This window comes from Phyllobates terribilis, unplaced genomic scaffold (assembly GCF_046119375.1).
Source record: "Phyllobates terribilis strain yellow unplaced genomic scaffold, ASM4611937v1 Scaffold_2__4_contigs__length_985480577, whole genome shotgun sequence".
In the NCBI taxonomy this organism is placed as follows: Eukaryota; Metazoa; Chordata; class Amphibia; order Anura; family Dendrobatidae; genus Phyllobates; species Phyllobates terribilis.
The window spans coordinates 21091366-21102786 of NW_027362762.1; positions in this window are offsets into that span (position 1 = coordinate 21091366).

The following is an 11421-nucleotide window of genomic DNA, read 5'->3' on the forward strand; positions in this document are numbered from 1 at the left end:
GTGATGTCACAGGTGTCTTATATCTGGGGAGCAGTGATGTCACCGGTGTCTTATATCTGGAGAGCAGTGATGTCACAGGTGTCTTATATCTGGAGAGCAGTGATGTCATCAGTGTCTTATATCTGGAGAGCAGTGATGTCACAAGTGTCTTATATCTGGGGAGCAGTGATGTCACCGGTGTCTTATATCTGGAGAGCAGTGATGTCACAGGTGTCTTATATCTGGAGAGCAGTGATGTCATCAGTGTCTTATATCTGGAGAGCAGTGATGTCACAGGTGTCTTATATCTGGAGAGCAGTGATGTCACAGGTGTCTTATATCTGGAGAGCAGTGATGTCACTGGGTCTTATATCTGGAGAGCAGTGATGTCACCGCAGTCTTAAATCTGGAGAGCAGTGATGTCACCGGAGTCTTATATCTGGAGAGCAGTGATGTCACAGGTGTCTTATATCTGGAGAGCAGTGACGTCACCGGTGTCTTATATCTGGAGAGCAGTGATGTCATCAGTGTCTTATATCTGGAGAGCAGTGATGTCACAGGTGTCTTATATCTGGAGAGCAGTGATGTCACAGGTGTCTTATATCTGGAGAGCAGTGATGTCACTGTGTCTTATATCTGGAGAGCAGTGATGTCACCGCAGTCTTAAATCTGGAGAGCAGTGATGTCACCGGAGTCTTATATCTGGAGAGCAGTGATGTCACAGGTGTCTTATATCTGGAGAGCAGTGACGTCACCGGTGTCTTATATCTGGAGAGCAGTGATGTCACCGGTGTCTTATATCTGGAGAGCAGTGATGTCACAGGTGTCTTATATCTGGAGAGCAGTGATGTCACAGGTGTCTTATATTTGGAGAGCAGTGATGTCACAGGTGTCTTATATCTGGAGAGCAGTGATGTCACCGGTGTCTTATATCTGGAGAGCAGTGATGTCACCGGTGTCTTATATCTGGAGAGCAGTGATGTCACCGGTGTCTTATATCTGGAGAGCAGTGATGTCACAGGTGTCTTATATCTGGAGAGCAGTGATGTCACAGGTGTCTTATATCTGGAGAGCAGTGATGTCACAGGTGTCTTATATCTGGAGAGCAGTGATGTCACAGGTGTCTTATATCTGGAGAGCAGTGACGTCACCGGTGTCTTATATCTGGAGAGCAGTGATGTCACAGGTGTCTTATATCTGGAGAGCAGTGATGTCACAGGTGTCTTATATCTGGAGAGCAGTGACGTCACCGGTGTCTTATATCTGGAGAGCAGTGATGTCACAGGTGTCTTATATCTGGAGAGCAGTGATGTCACCGGTGTCTTATATCTGGAGAGCAGTGATGTCACAGGTATCTTATATCTGGAGAGCAGTGATGTCACAGGTGTCTTATATCTGGAGAGCAGTGATGTCACAGGTGTCTTATATCTGGAGAGCAGTGATGTCACCGGTGTCTTATATCTGGAGAGCAGTGATGTCACAGGTATCTTATATCTGGAGAGCAGTGATGTCACAGGTGTCTTATATCTGGAGAGCAGTGATGTCACAGGTGTCTTATATCTGGAGAGCAGTGACGTCACCGGTGTCTTATATCTGGAGAGCAGTGATGTCACAGGTGTCTTATATCTGGAGAGCAGTGATGTCACCGGTGTCTTATATCTGGAGAGCAGTGATGTCACAGGTATCTTATATCTGGAGAGCAGTGATGTCACAGGTGTCTTATATCTGGAGAGCAGTGATGTCACTGGTGTCTTACATCTGGAGAGCAGTGATGTCACTGGGTCTTATATCTGGAGTGCAGTGATGTCACTGTGTCTTATATCTGGAGAGCAGTGATGTCACCGGTGTCTTATATCTGGAGAGCAGTGATGTCAACGGTGTCTTATATGTGGAGAGCAGTGATGTCACAGGTGTCTTATATCTGGAGAGCAGTGATGTCACAGGTGTCTTATATCTGGAGAGCAGTGATGTCACCGGTGTCTTATATCTGGTGAGCAGTGATGTCACAGGTGTCTTATATCTGGAGAGCAGTGATGTCACAGGTGTCTTATATCTGGAGAGCAGTGATGTCACAGGTGTCTTACATCTGGAGAGCAGTGATGTCACCGCTGTCTTACATCTGGAGAGCAGTGATGTCACAGGTGTTTATATCTGGAGAGCAGTGATGTCATCGGTGTCTTATATCTGGAGAGCAGTGATTTCACTGGGTCTTATATCTGGAGAGCAGTGATGTCACAGGTGTCTTATATCTGGAGAGCAGTGATGTCACTGTGTCTTGTATCTGGAGAGCAGTGAAGTCACAGGTGTCTTATATCTGGAGAGCAGTGATGTCACCGGTGTCTTATACCTGGAGAGCAGTGATGACACAGGTGTCTTATATCTGGAGAGCAGTGATGTCACCGGTGTCTTATATCTGGAGAGCAGTGACGTCACCAGTGTCTTATATCTGGAGAGCAGTGATGTCACCGGTGTCTTATATCTGGAGAGCAGTGATGTCACAGGTGTCTTATATCTGTTGAGCAGAGATGTCATCGGTGTCTTATATCTGGGGAGCAGTGATGTCACAGGTGTCTTATATCTGGGGAGCAGTGATGTCACCGGTGTCTTATATCTGGAGAGCAGTGATGTCACAGGTGTCTTATATCTGGAGAGCAGTGATGTCACCGGTGTCTTATATCTGGAGAGCAGTGATGTCACAGGTGTCTTATATCTTGGGAGCAGTGATGTCACAGGTGTCTTATATCTGGAGAGCAGTGATATCACCGGTGTCTTATATCTGGAGAGCAGTGATGTCATCGGTGTCTTATATCTGGAGAGCAGTGATGTCACAGGTGTCTTATATCTGGAGAGCAGTGATGTCACCGGTGTCTTATATCTGGAGAGCAGTGATGTTACAGGTGTCTTATATCTGGAGAGCAGTGATGTCACCGGTGTCTTATATCTGGAGAGCAGTGATGTTACAGGTGTCTTATATCTGGAGAGCAGTGATGTCACCGGTGTCTTATATCTGGGGAGCAGTGATGTCACCGGTGTCTTATATCTGGGGAGCAGTGATGTCACAGGTGTCTTATATCTGGAGAGCAGTGATGTCACCGGTGTCTTATATCTGGGGAGCAGTGATGTCACCGGTGTCTTATATCTGGGGAGGAGTGATGTCACAGGTGTCTTATATCTGGAGAGCAGTGATGTCACAGGTGTCTTATATCTTGGGAGCAGTGATGTCACCGGTGTCTTATATCTGGAGAGCAGTGATGTCACAGGTGTCTTATATCTGGAGAGCAGTGATGTCACCGGTGTCTTATATCTGGAGAGCAGTGATGTCACAGGTGTCTTATATCTGGAGAGCAGTGATGTCACCGGTGTCTTATATCTGGAGAGCAGTGATGTCACTCGTGTCTTATATCTGGAGAGCAGTGATGTCACCGGTGTCTTGTATCTGGAGAGCAGTGATGTCACCGGTGTCTTATATCTGGAGAGCAGTGATGTCACCGGTGTCTTATATCTGGAGAGCAGTGATGTCACCGGTGTCTTATATCTGGAGAGCAGTGATGTCACCGGTGTCTTATATCTGGGGAGGAGTGATGTCACAGGTGTCTTATATCTGGGGAGGAGTGATGTCACAGGTGTCTTATATCTTGGGAGCAGTGATGTCACCGGTGTCTTATATCTGGAGAGCAGTGATGTCACAGGTGTCTTATATCTGGAGAGCAGTGATGTCACCGGTGTCTTATATCTGGAGAGCAGTGATGTCACAGGTGTCTTATATCTGGAGAGCAGTGATGTCACCGGTGTCTTATATCTGGAGAGCAGTGATGTCACTCGTGTCTTATATCTGGAGAGCAGTGATGTCACCGGTGTCTTGTATCTGGAGAGCAGTGATGTCACCGGTGTCTTATATCTGTTGAGCAGAGATGTCATCGGTGTCTTATATCTGGGGAGCAGTGATGTCACAGGTGTCTTATATCTGGGGAGCAGTGACGTCACCAGTGTCTTATATCTGGAGAGCAGTGATGTCTCCGGTGTCTTATATCTGCAGAGCAGTGATGTCACAGGTGTCTTATATCTGGAGAGCAGTGATGTCACCGGTGTCTTATATCTGGAGAGCAGTGATGTCACGGGTGTCTTATATCTGGAGAGCAGTGATATCACCCGTGTCTTATATCTGTTGAGCAGAGATGTCATCGGTGTCTTATATCTGGAGAGCAGTGATGTCACAGGTGTCTTATATCTGGAGAGCAGTGATGTCACCGGTGTCTTATATCTGGAGAGCAGTGATGTTACAGGTGTCTTATATCTGGAGAGCAGTGATGTCACAGGTGTCTTATATCTGGAGAGCAGTGATGTCACCGGTGTCTTATATCTGGGGAGCAGTGATGTCACCGGTGTCTTATATCTGGGGAGCAGTGATGTCACAGGTGTCTTATATCTGGAGAGCAGTGATGTCACCGGTGTCTTATATCTGGGGGGCAGTGATGTCACAAGTGTCTTATATATGGAGAGCAGTGATGTCACAGGTGTCTTATATCTTGGGAGCAGTGATGTCACCGGTGTCTTATATCTGGAGAGCAGTGATGTCACAGGTGTCTTATATCTGGAGAGCAGTGATGTCACAGGTGTCTTATATCTGGAGAGCAGTGATGTCACAGGTGTCTTATATCTGGAGAGCAGTGATGTCACAGGTGTCTTATATCTGGAGAGCAGTGATGTCACCGGTGTCTTATATCTGGAGAGCAGTGATGTCACAGGTGTCTTATATCTGGAGAGCAGTGATGTCACAGGTGTCTTATATCTGGAGAGCAGTGATGTCACAGGTGTCTTATATCTGGAGAGCAGTGATGTCACCGGTGTCTTATATCTGGAGAGCAGTGATGTTACAGGTGTCTTATATCTGGAGAGCAGTGATGTCACCGGTGTCTTATATCTGGAGAGCAGTGATGTCACAGGTGTCTTATATCTGGAGAGCAGTGATGTCACAGGTGTCTTGTATCTGGAGAGCAGTGATGTCACAGGTGTCTTATATCTGGAGAGCAGTGATGTCACCGGTGTCTTATATCTGGAGAGCAGTGATGTCACCGGTGTCTTATATCTGGAGAGCAGTGATGTCACAGGTGTCTTATATCTGGAGAGCAGTGATGTCACAGGTGTCTTGTATCTGGAGAGCAGTGATGTCACAGGTGTCTTATATCTGGAGAGCAGTGATGTCACAGGTGTCTTGTATCTGGAGAGCAGTGATGTCACAGGTGTCTTATATCTGGAGAGCAGTGATGTCACCGGTGTCTTGTATCTGGAGAGCAGTGATGTCACAGGTGTCTTATATCTGGAGAGCAGTGATGTCACCAGTGTCTTATATCTGGAGAGCAGTGATGTCACAGGTGACTCATATCTGGAGAGCAGTGATGTCACCGGTGTCTTATATCTGGAGAGCAGTGATGTCACCGGTGTCTTATATCTGGAGAGCAGTGATGTCACAGGTGTCTTATATCTGGAGAGCAGTGATGTCACCGGTGTCTTATACCTGGAGAGCAGTGATGTCACAGGTGTCTTATATCTGGAGAGCAGTGATGTCACAGGTGTCTTATATCTGGAGAGCAGTGATGTCACCGGTGTCTTATAACTGGAGAGCAGTGATGTCACCGGTGTCTTATATCTGGAGAGCAGTGATGTCACAGGTGTCTTATATCTGGAGAGCAGTGATGTCACCGGTGTCTTATATCTGGAGAGCAGTGATGTCACAGGTGTCTTATATCTGGAGAGCAGTGATGTCACCGGTGTCTTATATCTGGAGAGCAGTGATGTCACAGGTGTCTTATATCTGGAGAGCAGTGATGTCACAGGTGTCTTATATCTGGAGAGCAGTGATGTCACAGGTGTCTTAAATCTGGAGAGCAGTGATGTCACCGGTGTCTTATATCTGGAGAGCAGTGATGTCACTGTGTCTTATATCTGGAGAGCAGTGATGTCACCGGTGTCTTATATCTGGAGAGCAGTGATGTCACCGGTGTCTTATATCTGGAGAGCAGTGATGTCACCGGTGTCTTATATCTGGAGAGCAGTGATGTCATCGGTGTCTTATATCTGGAGAGCAGTGATGTCACAGGTGTCTTATATCTGGAGAGCAGTGATGTCACAGGTGTCTTATACTTGGAGAGCAGTGATGTCACAGGTGTCTTATATCTGGAGAGCAGTGATGTCACAGGTGTCTTATATCTGGGGAGCAGTGATGTCACAGATGTCTTATATCTGGAGAGCAGTGATGTCACAGGTGTCTTATATCTGGAGAGCAGTGATGTCACCGGTGTCTTATATCTGGAGAGCAGTGATGTCACCGGTGTCTTATATCTGGAGAGCAGTGATGTCATCGGTGTCTTATATCTGGAGAGCAGTGATGTCACCGGTGTCTTATATCTGGAGAGCAGTGATGTCACCGGTGTCTTATATCTGGAGAGCAGTGATGTCATCGGTGTCTTATATCTGGAGAGCAGTGATGTTACCGGTGTCTTATATCTGGAGAGCAGTGATGTCACCGGTGTCTTATATCTGGGGAGCAGTGATGTCACAGGTGTCTTATATCTGGAGAGCAGTGATGTCACCGGTGTCTTATATCTGGGGAGCAGTGATGTCACAGGTGTCTTATATCTGGAGAGCAGTGATGTCACCGGTGTCTTATATCTGGGGAGCAGTGATGTCACAGGTGTCTTGTATCTGGAGAGCAGTGATGTCACAGGTGTCTTATATCTGGAGAGCAGTGATGTCACCGGTGTCTTATATCTGTTGAGCAGAGATGTCATCGGTGTCTTATATCTGGAGAGCAGTGATGTCACAGGTGTCTTATATCTGGAGAGCAGTGATGTCACCGGTGTCTTATATCTGGAGAGCAGTGATGTTACAGGTGTCTTATATCTGGAGAGCAGTGATGTCACCGGTGTCTTATATCTGGAGAGCAGTGATGTCACCGGTGTCTTATATCTGGAGAGCAGTGATGTCACAGGTGTCTTATATCTGGAGAGCAGTGATGTCACCGGTGTCTTATATCTGGAGAGCAGTGATGTCACAGGTGTCTTATATCTTGGGAGCAGTGATGTCACAGGTGTCTTATATCTGGAGAGCAGTGATATCACCGGTGTCTTATATCTGTTGAGCAGTGATGTCATCGGTGTCTTATATCTGGAGAGCAGTGATGTCATCGGTGTCTTATATCTGGAGAGCAGTGATGTCACCGGTGTCTTATACCTGGAGAGCAGTGATGTCACAGGTGTCTTATATCTGGAGAGCAGTGATGTCACAGGTGTCTTATATCTGGAGAGCAGTGATGTCACCGGTGTCTTATATCTGGAGAGCAGTGATGTTACAGGTGTCTTATATCTGGAGAGCAGTGATGTCACCGGTGTCTTATATCTGGGGAGCAGTGATGTCACCGGTGTCTTATATCTGGGGAGCAGTGATGTCACAGGTGTCTTATATCTGGAGAGCAGTGATGTCACCGGTGTCTTATATCTGGGGAGCAGTGATGTCACCGGTGTCTTATATCTGGGGAGCAGTGATGTCACAGGTGTCTTATATCTGGAGAGCAGTGATGTCACAGGTGTCTTATATCTTGGGAGCAGTGATGTCACCGGTGTCTTATATCTGGAGAGCAGTGATGTCACCGGTGTCTTATATCTGGAGAGCAGTGATGTCACAGGTGTCTTATATCTGGAGAGCAGTGATGTCACAGGTGTCTTATATCTGGAGAGCAGTGATGTCACAGGTGTCTTATATCTGGAGAGTAGTGATGTCACCGGTGTCTTATATCTGGAGAGCAGTGATGTTACAGGTGTCTTATATCTGGAGAGCAGTGATGTCACCGGTGTCTTATATCTGGAGAGCAGTGATGTCACCGGTGTCTTATATCTGGAGAGCAGTGATGTCACAGGTGTCTTGTATCTGGAGAGCAGTGATGTCACAGGTGTCTTATATCTGGAGAGCAGTGATGTCACCGGTGTCTTATATCTGGAGAGCAGTGATGTCACAGGTGTCTTATATCTGGAGAGCAGTGATGTCACAGGTATCTTATATCTGGAGAGCAGTGATGTCACCAGTGTCTTATATCTGGAGAGCAGTGATGTCACCGGTGTCTTATATCTGGAGAGCAGTGATGTCACCGGTGTCTTATATCTGGAGAGCAGTGATGTCACCGGTGTCTTATATCTGGAGAGCAGTGATGTCACCGGTGTCTTATATCTGGAGAGCAGTGATGTCACAGGTGTCTTATATCTGTTGAGCAGTGATATCACCGGTGTCTTATATCTGGAGAGCAGTGATGTCACAGGTGTCTTATATCTGGAGAGCAGTGATGTCACAGGTGTCTTATATCTGGAGAGCAGTGATGTCACCGGTGTCTTATAACTGGAGAGCAGTGATGTCACCGGTGTCTTATATCTGGAGAGCAGTGATGTCACAGGTGTCTTATATCTGGAGAGCAGTGATGTCACCGGTGTCTTATATCTGGAGAGCAGTGATGTCACCGGTGTCTTATATCTGGAGAGCAGTGATGTCACCGGTGTCTTATATCTGGAGAGCAGTGATGTCACAGGTGTCTTATATCTGGAGAGCAGTGATGTCACAGGTGTCTTATATCTGGAGAGCAATGATGTCACCGGTGTCTTATATCTGGAGAGCAGTGATGTCACCGGTGTCTTATATCTGGAGAGCAGTGATGTCACCGGTGTCTTAAATCTGGAGAGCAGTGATGTCACAGGTGTCTTATACTTGGAGAGCAGTGATGTCACAGGTGTCTTATATCTGGAGAGCAGTGATGTCACAGGTGTCTTATATCTGGGGAGCAGTGATGTCACAGGTGTCTTATATCTGGAGAGCAGTGATGTCACAGGTGTCTTATATCTGGAGAGCAGTGATGTCACCGGTGTCTTATATCTGGAGAGCAGTGATGTCACCGGTGTCTTATATCTGGAGAGCAGTGATGTCACCGGTGTCTTATATCTGGAGAGCAGTGATGTCACAGGTGTCTTATATCTGGAGAGCAGTGATGTCACCGGTGTCTTATATCTGGAGAGCAGTGATGTCACCGGTGTCTTATATCTGGAGAGCAGAGATGTCACCGGTGTCTTATATCTGGAGAGCAGTGATGTCATCGGTGTCTTATATCTGGAGAGCAGTGATGTCACTGGTGTCTTATATCTGGAGAGCAGTGATGTCACAGGTGTCTTATATCTGGAGAGCAGTGATGTCATCGGTGTCTTATATCTGGAGAGCAGTGATGTCACAGGTGTCTTATACCTGGAGAGCAGTGATGTCACAGGTGTCTTATATCTGGAGAGCAGTGATGTCACCGGTGTCTTATATCTGGAGAGCAGTGATGTCACCGGTGTCTTATATCTGGAGAGCAGTGATGTCACAGGTGTCTTATATCTGTTGAGCAGAGATGTCATCGGTGTCTTATATCTGGAGAGCAGTGATGTCACCGGTGTCTTATATCTGGAGAGCAGTGATGTCACCGGTGTCTTATATCTGGGGAGCAGTGATGTCACAGGTGTCTTATATCTGGAGAGCAGTGATGTCACCGGTGTCTTATATCTGGGGAGCAGTGATGTCACAGGTGTCTTATATCTGGAGAGCAGTGATGTCACCGGTGTCTTATATCTGGGGAGCAGTGATGTCACAGGTGTCTTATATCTGGAGAGCAGTGATGTCACCGGTGTCTTATATCTGTTGAGCAGAGATGTCATCGGTGTCTTATATCTGGAGAGCAGTGATGTCACCGGTGTCTTACATCTGGAGAGCAGTGATGTCACAGGTGTCTTATATCTTGGGAGCAGTGATGTCACAGGTGTCTTATATCTGGAGAGCAGTGATGTCACCGGTGTCTTATATCTGTTGAGCAGAGATGTCATCGGTGTCTTATATCTGGAGAGCAGTGATGTCACAGGTGTCTTATATCTGGAGAGCAGTGATGTCACCGGTGTCTTATATCTGGAGAGCAGTGATGTTACAGGTGTCTTATATCTGGAGAGCACTGATGTCACCGGTGTCTTATATCTGGGGAGCAGTGATGTCACAGGTGTCTTATATCTGGAGAGCAGTGATGTCACAGGTGTCTTATATCTGGAGAGCAGTGATGTCACAGGTGTCTTATATCTTGGGAGCAGTGATGTCACCGGTGTCTTATATCTGGAGAGCAGTGATGTCACCGGTGTCTTATATCTGGAGAGCCGTGATGTCACAGGTGTCTTATATCTGGAGAGCAGTGATGTCACAGGTGTCTCATATCTGGAGAGTAGTGATGTCACAGGTGTCTTATATCTGGAGAGCAGTGATGTCACAGGTGTCTTATATCTGGAGAGCAGTGATGTCACCGGTGTCTTATATCTGGAGAGCAGTGATGTCACAGGTGTCTTATATCTGGAGAGCAGTGATGTCACAGGTGTCTTATATCTGGAGAGCAGTGATGTCACCGGTGTCTTTTATCTGGAGAGCAGTGATGTCACTGGTGTCTTATATCTGGAGAGCAGTGATGTCACCGGTGTCTTATATCTGGAGAGCAGTGATGTCACCGGTGTCTTATATCTTGAGAGCAGTGATGTCACCGGTGTCTTATATCTGGAGAGCAGTGATGTCACAGGTGTCTTATATCTGGAGAGCAGTGATGTCACCGGTGTCTTTTATCTGGAGAGCAGTGATGTCACTGGTGTCTTATATCTGGAGAGCAGTGATGTCACCGGTGTCTTATATCTGGAGAGCCGTGATGTCACAGGTGTCTTATATCTGGAGAGCAGTGATGTCACTGTGTCTTATATCTGGAGAGCAGTGATGTCACCGGTGTCTTATATCTGGAGAGCAGTGATGTCACCGGTGTCTTATATCTGGAGAGCCGTGATGTCACAGGTGTCTTATATCTGGAGAGCAGTGATGTCACAGGTGTCTTATATCTGGAGAGCAGTGATGTCACCGGTGTCTTATATCTGGAGAGCAGTGATGTCACCGGTGTCTTATATCTGGAGAGCAGTGATGTCACCGGTGTCTTATATCTGGAGAGCAGTGATGTCACAGGTGTCTTGTATCTGGAGAGCAGTGATGTCACAGGTGTCTTATATCTGGAGAGCAGTGATGTCACAGGTGTCTTATATCTGGAGAGCAGTGATGTCACCGGTGTCTTATATCTGGAGAGCCGTGATGTCACAGGTGTCTTATATCTGGAGAGCAGTGATGTCACAGGTGTCTTATATCTGGAGAGCAGTGATGTCACCGGTGTCTTATATCTGGAGAGCAGTGATGTCACCGGTGTCTTATATCTGGAGAGCAGTGATGTCACCGGTGTCTTATATCTGGAGAGCAGTGATGTCACAGGTGTCTTGTATCTGGAGAGCAGTGATGTCACAGGTGTCTTATATCTGGAGAGCAGTGATGTCCCAGGTGTCTTATATCTGGAGAGCAGTGATGTCACAG